This window comes from Loxodonta africana, chromosome 4 (assembly GCF_030014295.1).
Source record: "Loxodonta africana isolate mLoxAfr1 chromosome 4, mLoxAfr1.hap2, whole genome shotgun sequence".
Lineage (NCBI taxonomy): Eukaryota > Metazoa > Chordata > Mammalia > Proboscidea > Elephantidae > Loxodonta > Loxodonta africana.
In genome coordinates this window covers 26,118,881-26,129,551 of record NC_087345.1, presented here as the reverse complement: position 1 = coordinate 26,129,551, position 10,671 = coordinate 26,118,881, and the positions used below count along the sequence as shown (strand labels likewise).

The 10,671-nt window shown below is 43.5% G+C and overlaps 1 long non-coding RNA gene across 1 annotated transcript; it reads left to right on the top strand.

Moving 5' to 3' along the window:
• Window positions 1-2,966: 2,966 nt before the first annotated feature.
• Window positions 2,967-10,441, top strand: LOC135231175 (uncharacterized). The gene is made up of 2 exons (XR_010321715.1): window positions 2,967-10,003; window positions 10,177-10,441. It is a non-coding gene; the product is annotated as an uncharacterized LOC135231175 (long non-coding RNA).
• The last annotated feature ends 230 nt before the right edge of the window (window positions 10,442-10,671 follow it).

The window sequence follows — 10,671 nt, the reverse complement described above, 5'->3', positions numbered from 1 at the left end:
GTTAGCTACCATCAAGTCAGCTCCAACTCATGGAGACCCCCTATGCACAACGAATGAAACACTGTCTGGTCTATGATCCATAGGATTTTCTTTGGCCGATTTTCAGAAGTAGATCACCAGGCTTTTCCTCCTAGTCCATTTTAGTCTGCAAGCTCCAGTGAAACCTGTTTAGCATCATAGCAACACACAAGCCTCCAATGACACTGCACATAAGTGCCTTGGCTGGGAATTGAACCCAGTTCTCCTGCATGGAAGGCAAGAATTCTACCCACTGAACCACCACAGCAGTTATAATGTATTATGAAAGTATCTGACTTCTGTTGATGACAAAGTCACAGGCTTTACAAATACTGATGCAAATGAAAATGAAGATGTAATCTTTTACCTCATCTAAAATCATGGACCCCTGAGTTCTACCCACGGATCCCTTGGCCGGGAGTGGGAGTATAATGTCTGTAATCTACTTCAAAATACTTAATCCTGGATGGTGTGATATAATGTGTGTGTTAGTTTAAGCTACCCTCCAGTTTAAGCCAGTCAGGAGTTCACACTCCAGGGTGATTAGCTAACATTAGATTAGGGGGGAGGGGTTGTAACTCAAGACCTCACTGCAAGTTCTGTTATCCATATCTCTGATCAACGCCAGATGTCTTGCTAATTAGCACAGAGAATAGCAGAAGTGGGTTTTTATTGGTGAAATTTTGTGGCTTGTTAACCAAATGTTAGAAATGAGTTATTGTTAGTAACATTAGTGGTATTCAGAGTTAAGGGATTGGCTGAATATTTTTGAGATGCTCCTACAACGGTTTCATGTGCAGGACCGGGCAGTATTTCATTCCGTTGTGCAAGGGGTTGCCATGAGTCAGGGACCGACTTGATGGAGCTAACAACAACAACAACTCCACACTTGGATGAATGGAGTACAAGGATAAAGCTTGTCTTGCACCTTAGGGATGACAGCAAGGCTTTTTTCTCATCTGTCCTGTGGCCAGCTCCGGGATGGGAGGATTTCTGGTTGCCTGATATCAATTTTATGGATAGCAGGATCTTGCCTCTGGAATTTTGTTGTCTAATTCTCCAGAAAATGATTTCTTAAATGTGTGAGCAGATCACCTAAAAAATCAGAGAACTGAAACTTCATCAATTATACCTTGCATGTATATGATATGAACAGTTCACTAAATACATGCTCGTTCGTAAATAAAAGTTTATGAGGTATGGTAGAATTGGTCTGAGGCTCACTTTCTTCTTTTAAAATTTTATTTTGTTGTTGTTGAGAATATACATAGCAAAACATACACCAATTCAACAGGGCTGCTATCACAGAAATACCACAAGTGGATGGCTTTAACGAAGAGAAATTTATTCTCTCACAGTCTAGTAGGTTAGAAGTCCAAATTCAGGATGTCACCTCTAGGGAAAGGCTTACTCTCTCTGTTGGCTCTGGTAGAAGGTCCTTGTCATCAGTCTTCCCTGGTTAAGGAGTTTCTCAGTGCTGGGACCCCAGGTCCAAAGACCATGCTATTCCTCCGGCTCTTGTTTCTTGGTGGTATAAGGTCCCCATCCCAAGTTTCATGATCCCATTTCTTCTCAAACAAGCCCTCACTCTAACTTCAGACAACTCTTGAGGTTGGTAGTTGAGTTGACATAATTCAGCCACTCTTACAATAAGACTCTGGGTTTGGTTTATCGGCAATATCAGCTCTGTTACTACAAGAAATAGGCTCTCTTTCAAGGCACAAGTGGAAACTTTGAGGTCGTTTATGCATCACTTGAGCTTTGATTCTGAAGCCCTGAGCTCATCTCTTTCTTTCACCTGTTTGTCTAGCAAAAGTAGGACCAACCAACCAGGTTCCTTATACTTCTCATTATGACAAAATTGTAGAAAGGTATCACACATGCAACCACCCAGAGCCTCATCTTTCACCAATACCTGATCCATTGGTGGTAATATTCTGCATATTTGTATTGCTACCTCATGCCATGGATTAGCGTTGCCCTCTTTACTACTGGAAGCAGAGTCATCAGCATCTTTAAGACTAACTAGATTTGAGAACAATTTAGAAAACTAATCCTTACAATTTTGTTTCTCTAGAACCACTCCCAGTACCAAATGTCTTAGGCTGGGTTCTCTAGAGAAGCAAAAACTAGTAAAGTGTATAAATACATAGAGAGATTTATATCAAGGAAATGGCTCATGAGGTTGTAGAGGCTGGAACATACCAAATCCATAACTCAGGCCAGAGGCTTCTTCTGGAGGCTTTTGCTGCCTCTGGATCCTGCAGCTGGCTTTTGTTCATCTGAACTCTGGTTCTTGGGACTTGAGCTAGCAGCTTACCTGTGGTCTTGTCTACCAGTCTTGGGATTTGTTGGTCTTAACAGCCTGTGAGCAAGAGCCCTGCTGTCTGACCTGCCAATTTTTGGTTCACTAGCCTCTGTAGCTACAGGAATCAGGAGATGCCTCCAGCCTGGCCCATGGACTTGGGATGTTCTAGCCTCCACAACCATGTGAGCCATTTCCTTGATATAAATCTCCTTATATAGATATTTATACACCTTACTGGCTTTGCTTCTCTAAAGAACCCAGACTAAGACATACATGTACAATTCAGCGACACAGAGTACGTTCTTCAAGTTGTGCAACCATTCTCACCTTCTTTTTATGAGTTGTTTCTCCTCCATTAACATAAACTCACTGTCCTATAAGGTTCCTATCTAATCTTTCTAGTTGCTATTGTCATTTTGATCCCATATAAATAGTTCTTGAAAGAGCATAATGCTCAAGGCAGACATTTTTTAATAGTTAAGCTAAAATTGTTTGGTTTTAAGAAGACTTCAGGGTATATTCTGAGGCTTACTTTCAATATAACCTGGTAGTGAGGTTGCTAAGAAGTAACTAACCCTTGCCCATCTCAAACATTCTGGAAAATACCTTATCTAGCAAAAAAAAAAAAAAAAACCCAGGAGTTGTGCATGACAAAATTGGTTTACGTCACTTTGCAACAGTGACAGTTAAATTAAAAAAAAAAAGTTCTGTTGAGCTAAAATCGTTTATGCCAATACTTTTAAAACAACAGGTTCATCGGCCAGGAAGAGGAGGACATCCTGTTAAAAGTCTCAGAGAAAGATGGGTGTGAGCTTTACCTAGCTAATTAGCTAATAAATGTTCTAGATAATTAGCCTGGAGAGTCTGAGAGGGGGTCAGAGGTTTACCCAAATGGCCCCAGGGATACAGCCTACTTGACTTAGCTGCTCCCTACCCAGTTAAGTGGACAATTCTTGTTCTGTTGGGATGACTCCAGACCTGACAGACAGCCAGCAGGTCTCTCCTAAACAGTTCTCCAGAGAGAAATGAATCTGAGAAGGAAGAGGGGCAGGGGAAGGCAGAGTGTGAGGAGCACTGCGTTCCTCTCTCTGTGCAGTATTGGGTTTTATTGAAGATGAAGAAACTTCTCTTTGAGTCTCTTACTTGGAAAAAATGCAGGGTGTTATCAGGAATAAATCAAACTAATCCTTCCTTTTTACCAGGAATCTCTTTGTAGAAAATCAGGTAGCTCTCACAAGACCGGGATGAAAGAAAATAAAACAGTGATGCCTCCATTAAGTTACAGGAAAGAAGAGGAGGGGAAGAATGGACAGAGACCTAGTCCACATTGCCTTCATCAACAGGCACACGGCCCCCACACACTTTATGCATCCAAAGGCATACATTGAAGACCAGCTGGTCATCCACTGATTTAAAATTTCAGAACATGATTTGTGACCACATACTGTGTGCAGGGCTGTGTTAGATGTTAGGGACACAGTAAGGAACAGAAGGGCCTTATACTGGAGGGAGAGACAGACATCAAACATATAATTACACAAATTGCTATATAATTCTAACTGTAATGAGCATTAAGGAGGAAAATAGGGGATAACATGAGAATGTAAAATGTGGGTGACAAAGGCAGTGTCTAGCCTGAGAGATCAGGGAAGGCATCCCTAAAGAGGCAGCATTTAAGCTGAGACCTGAAGAATAAATCAAAAATAGGGATGGTACATAACAGGTGAAGTGTGTATGTGGAGGGGGGTGGATATCCTGTGTAAAGGTATTTATTGTTGTTTGCTGCTGTTGAGTTGGCCCTCGACTCATGAACAGTGAGATTGGACCATTGTGATCCATAGAGTTTTCATTGTCTGATTTTTGGAAGTAGATCACCAGGCCTTTCTTCCTCATCTGTCTTAGTCTGGAAGTTCCACTGAAACCTATTCCACTGCTGTTGAGTTGATTCAGACTCATAACAACTCTACAGGACAGAGGAGAACTGCCCCATAGGGTTTCTAGGCTATAAATCTTTATGGGAACAGATTGCCATATCTTTCTCCTGCTGAAACCTATTAGCTCCCTCAAAAGTCTTAAGTTGGGAAAGGGCCTGGACAAGTTCAAGAAGCAGAGAGAAGGCAGTGTGATTGGGGTAGAGGATAAAGGCAGAGTGGTAAGAGAAGAGGCAGGGATGGTGCTGGAAATACGAATAGGATTTAGACAACTACTGCCCTTGGGGAACACCATCAAGTGAAAGAGATCACTGTGTGACGGGCTGTGAGACTTCTGAGAACCGAGCGGCGAATGCTGCCTAGACGAGTTAAGGAAGGAGGTGATATTTGATCAGGGTCTCAAAGGTTGCACAGAAGTTTGTCAAGTCAAAAGAAAGGCAGAGGAAAAGGCACCTGAAAAGGCCAGATGAAGAGTCAGAGTAACCAGAGCATAGAGTATGCTACAGGAAATATCATGAAATGAGGAAAGGAGTAGATTATAGCATTGTATTGTTTAATTTATTCATTCATTTAGTCAACAAGTAAAATAAGTTCTATAAAGATAAGGAAATGGGCTGAAGAGTGTAGCTATGCAAAGAGAGGTTTGCAATTTGATATCCGAGTAGCCGGGGAAGACCCACTGAGAAGTGGACATTTGAGCAGAGACCTGAAGGGGGTAAGGGAAAGAGCTATGCAGATATCTGAGGAAAGGCCATTGTAGCAGAGGAAACAGCAAGTGCAAAGGCTCTGAGGTGGAAACATGTCTAGAGTGTTCAACACAGCAAAATGGCCAGTGTGTTTGGAACAGGATAAACGCAGTAGGAAATAAGGTCAGAGAGGTGAAGGGCCTGATTGTGTAGACCTTGTAAGCTAGTGTCAAGACTTTGGATTTTACTCTGAATGAGTTGGGAAGCTGTAGAAGTTTTGATGCAGAGGAGTGATATGATCTGACTTACGTTTTAAAAGGACCATTTTGGCTACTGTGATGGTTAAGATTCTGTGTCAACTTGGCTAGGCCATGATTCTCAGGGTTTATATGTGATCACTCCAATGATGGGCTCTGCTGCGAGTAGCCAATCAGTTGAAAGGGAGTTTCCTTGAGGGTGTGGGTTGCATCCGAATATAAGCAGACTTTCTGCTCACTCTGGATCCTGTGGCTGCCTCCTGTTCATCTGACCTCCGGTTCTTGAGACTTGAGCTATCAGCTTATCTGCCTAACTAGGAATTCGTCAATCTTCACAGCCTGTGAGCGGAGCCCTGGTCTCCGACCTACCAATCTTGGGTTCTCCAGCCCCTACAGCTACATGAATTGAGAGAAGCCTCTATCCTAATCTACAGACTTGGGACGATCCAGCCTCTACAATTGTGTGAGCTGTTTCTTTGATATAAATCTTTATATATATATATACACTTTACTGCTTTTTCTTCTCTAGAGAACCCAGCCTAAGACATTTGGTACCAAGAGTGATTCTAGTGAAACAAAGCTGTAAGGATGAGTTTTCTAAACTGGTTCTCAAGTCTGGCTAATCTTAAAGATGTTGATGACTCTACTTCCAGCAATAAAGAGGGCACTCTGCTAATCCATGGTGTGAGATGGCAATACAAATATGAAAAATATCACCACCAATAGATCAGGTATTGGTGAAAGGTGAGGCTGTGGGTCAATACATGCGTGATATCTTTCTACAGTTTTGTCAAGATAAGAAGTATAAAGAAGCTGATTGGTTGGTCCTACTTTCGCTAGACAAACTGGTAAAAGAAAGAAACGTGCTCAGAGCTTCACAGACAAAGCTCAAGTCCTGCATAAATGACCTCAAAGTTTCCACCTGTGCTTTGAAAGATAGCCTTATTTCTTGTAGTAACAGAGCTGATATTGCTGAAAACCGAACCCAGAATCTTATTGTAAGAGTGGCTGAATTGCAACTCAATTGCCAACATGAAGAAGTGTCTGAAGTTAAAGTAAGGGCATTGGTTGGGAAGAAATGGGATCCTGAAACTTGGGATGGGGACACATGGGCAGATAATCAGGAAGCTGTAGACACTGAGCTCCTAAATTCCATTGAATCACTCCTGCCATCAGAACCACTCCCATCTGATGAGATTGCTTCATGTTTGTCTGCTAAACCCCATTCCCAGAAAAACCATTAGCCCCTCTATTCCCATCTAATGAGATTAACCCTAGCCCAACTGCCTCTAAAGAGCCCTTGCCTGAGTCATTGCCTGGGACATTGCTTGAGGCAGATGCTTTACAAAACAATGCTGAATGTTCTCAAAACAATTCCACGCTACCCATTCTGGCTTCTAGACCTATAACTAGACTTAAGTCCCAGCAATCCCCAAAAGGTAAAGTACAAAGTGTGACCCAGGAGGAGGCACACTACACTCCAGAAGAACCGCTTGATTTTTCTAACTTATACAAACAGAAACCTGGGGAATATGTGTGGGAGTGCCTATTAAGGGTGTGGGGTTAATGGTGCAAGGAACATAAAGATGGATCAGCCTGAGTTTATTGATATGGGTCCACTAAGCACAAATTGTTCATTAGTGTTTCAGCTCAGGAAGTTAGGAAAGGAGCTAATAGTTTATTTGGTTGGGTTGCTGAAGCATGGATTACGAGGTGGCCTACACCAGATCAAGCTGAAGTACCAGACCTACCATGGTATACTGTAGAAGAAGCTATCCAAAGGTTTAGGGAAATTGGATGCTAGAGTGGATTTATCAGGTTAGACCCACAGATCTACACATGGAGGGCCCAGAGGACACACCTTTTACCACAACAGTGAGGAACAAATTTGTGAAGGGAGCTCCAGCATCCTTGAAGACTGCTGTGATTGCTATTTTGTATAAATCAGATTTGACAGTGGGAACTGCCCTAATTGAATTAAGACACGTAACTAAGATGGGGCTGATTGGAGTCCATGGTAATAGGGGCCAAGCGGGAGCACTCAATAGACAAAGACAAGGTGGGTGTTGTTAGAGTAATGGGCAGTGAAGTCAAAGCAGTAATCAGAATATTCTGACTCATATGGACTTAGGGCATTGGCTACTTAGTCATGGTGTCTCTAGGAGTGAAATAGATAGGAAATCTACTATATATTTACTTGATCTGTTCAAATGGATGAATTCTAGGTGATGTGAACAGCAGTCTAACTCAAATCGCCAGAATAGAGAGTCACTCTCCCTCAATTAATTCCCAGATTTGAACAAGTTTAAAGACCTACAGCCCCTTGAGTAAACGGGAAGTTGGGTCCCCTTGAGGAAGGACTCCAACACACTGCCAATTTTTTTTACTGTTAATCTCTCTCCCAGCCTTCCCCAAAGTGACCTATGGCCTTTTACAAGAGTGACTTCACTGGGGAAAAGGAAATAATCAGATTTTCAAGGTTTACTGGACACTGGCTCTAATTCCAGGAGACCCAAAACATCACTGTGGCCCACCAGTCAGAGTGGGGACATACGGAGGTCAGATTATTAATGGAGACTTGGCTCATGTCCGTCTCACAATAGGTCCAGTGAGTCCCCGAACCCATCCTGTAGTGACTTCCGCAGTTGTAGAATGCGTAACTGGAATAGATATACTCAGCAACTGGAAGAACCCCCACATTGGATCCCTGACAAATGGAGTAAGGGCTATTATGGTAGGAGAAGCCAAGTAGAGGCCATTAGGACTGCCCCTACCTAGGAAAATAGTAAACCAAAAGCAACACTGCATTCCTGGAGGGATTGCACAGATTACTGCCACCATCAAGGACTTGAAGGATGCAGGGGTGATGATTCCCACCACATCCCCATTCAACTCACTTATTTGGCCTGTGCAAAAAACAGATGGACCTTGGAGAGTGATAGTAGATTACTGAAAATTTAACCAGGTGGTGACTCCAATTGCAGCTGCTGTTCCAGATATAGTTTTATTGCTTGAGCAAGTTAATACATCTGGTACCTGGAAGGCAGCTATTGATCTGGCTAATGCCCTTTTCTCCATATCTGTTTCGAAGGACCATCAGAAGCAGTTTGTCTTCAGCTGGCAAGGCCAGCAATACACCTTCACTTGCCTACCTCAGAGCTACATCAACTCTCCAGCCCTATGTAGTAATTTAATCCCCAGGAAACTTGATCCCCTTTCTCTTCCACATGACATCACGCTGGTCCACTACATTGATGACATTATGCTGATTGGACCTAGTAAGGAAGAAGTGTCAATGACTCTGGACTTATTGGTATTTGCATGCTAGAGGTGGGAAATTAATCCCACAAAAATTCAGGCATCTTCCACCTCAGTGAAATTTCTAGGGGTCCAGTGGTGTGGGGCACATTGAGATATTCTTTCTAAAGTGAAGGATAAGTTATTACATCTGGCTGCTCCCACAAATAAAAAGGAGGTGCAATGCCTAGTGGGCCTCTTTGAATTTTGGAGGCAGCATATTTCTCATTTGGGTATGCTACTCCAGCCTATTTATGAAGTGACTCGAAAAGCTGCTAGTATTAAGTGGGACCTAGAAAAAGAAAATGCTCTGCAACAGGTTCAGACTGCTATGCAAGCTGCTCTGCCACTTGGGCCATATGATCCAGCTGATCCAGTGGTGCTTGAAATGTCAGTGGCAGACAGAGATGCTGTTTGGAGTCTTTGGCAGGCCTCTATTGATGAATCGCAGCACAGACTCAGGATTTTGGAGCAAAGCCCTGCCATCCTCTGCAGATAACAATTCTCCTTTTGAGAAACAGCTTTTGGCTTGTTACTGGGCCTTAGTAGAGACTGAATGCTTAACCATGGGACACCAAGTCACCATGCCGCCTGAGCTGCCCATCATGAAACGAGTGTTGTCTGACCCACAGAGTCATAAAGTTCAGCATGCACAACAGCACTCCATCATTAAACGGAAGTGGTATATATGAGATCGGGCCTGAGCAGGACCTGAAGGCACAAGTAAGTTGTATGAGAAAGTGGCCCAAATGCCCCGTGGCCTCATCTCCTGTTACATTACCTTCCATCTCCCAGTCTGCACCTATGACCTCATGGGGAGTTCCTTATGATCAGTTGACTGAAGAGGAGAAAACTTGTGCCTGGTTTACAGGTGGTTCTGTGCAATATGCAGGCACCACTCGAAAGTGGATAGCGGCAGCACTACAGCCCCTTTCTGGGACTTTCCTGAAGGACAGGGGTGGAGGGAAATCCTCTCAGTGGGCAGAATTTTGAGCAGTGGACCTGGTTGTTCACTTTACTTGCAAGGAGAAGTGGCCAGATGTATGATTATATACTGATTCATGGGCTGTGGCCAATGATTTGGCTGGATGGTCAGGGACTTGGAAGGAACATGATTGGATAATTGGAGATAAGGATTTATGGGGAAGAGGTAGGTGGATAGACCTCTCTGAATGAGCCAAAGAAGTCAAGATATTTGTCTCTCATGTGAATGTGCACCAAAGGGTGACCTCAGCATAGGATGATTTTAGCAATCATGTGGATAGGATGATGCATTCTGTGAAAACCAGTCACCCTCTTTCCCCAGATACTCCCGTCATTGCTCAATGGGCTCATGAACAAAGTGGCCATGGTGGCAGGGATAGAGGTTATGCAACATGGACTTCCACTCACCAAAGCTGACTTGGCTACTGTCCCTGCTGATTGCCCAATCTGCCAGCAGCAGAGACTAACACTGAGTCCCCGATATGGCATCATCCCTTAAGGTGATCAGCCAGCCACCTGGTGGTAAGTTGATTGTATTGGACCACTTCCATCATGGAAAGGGAACCATTTTGTCCTTACTGGAATAGAAAATTACTCTGAATATGGATTTGTCTTCCCTGCACACAATGCTTCTGCCAAAATACCATGCGCAGACTTACAGAATGCCTTATCCACTGTCATGGTATCCCACACAGCATTCCCTCAGATCAAGGAACTCACTTCACAGCAAATGAAGTGTAGCAGTGGGCCCATGCTCATGGAAGTCACTCATCTCACCATGTTACCCATCATCCTGAAGCAGGTGGCTTGATAGAACGATAGATTGGCCTTCTAAAGAAACAATTATGGTGCCAGGTAGGTGGCAATACCTTGCAGGGTTGGGGCAATGTTCTCCAGGAGTCTGTATATGTTCTAAACCAGCATCCAATATATGGTGCTATTTCTCCCATAGCCAGGATTCATGGGTCCAGGAATCAGGGGGTGGAAATGGGAGTGGCACTACTCACCATTACCCCTAGTGACCCACTTGCAAGATTTTTGCTTCCTGTCCCTGTGACCTTATGCTCTGTGGGTCTAGAAGTCTTAGTTCCTAAGGAGGGAATGCTCCCACCTGGAGACACATTACTGATTCCATTGAACTGGAAGCTAGGAATGCCACAAGGCCAATTTGGGCTCCTCATACCTCTGGA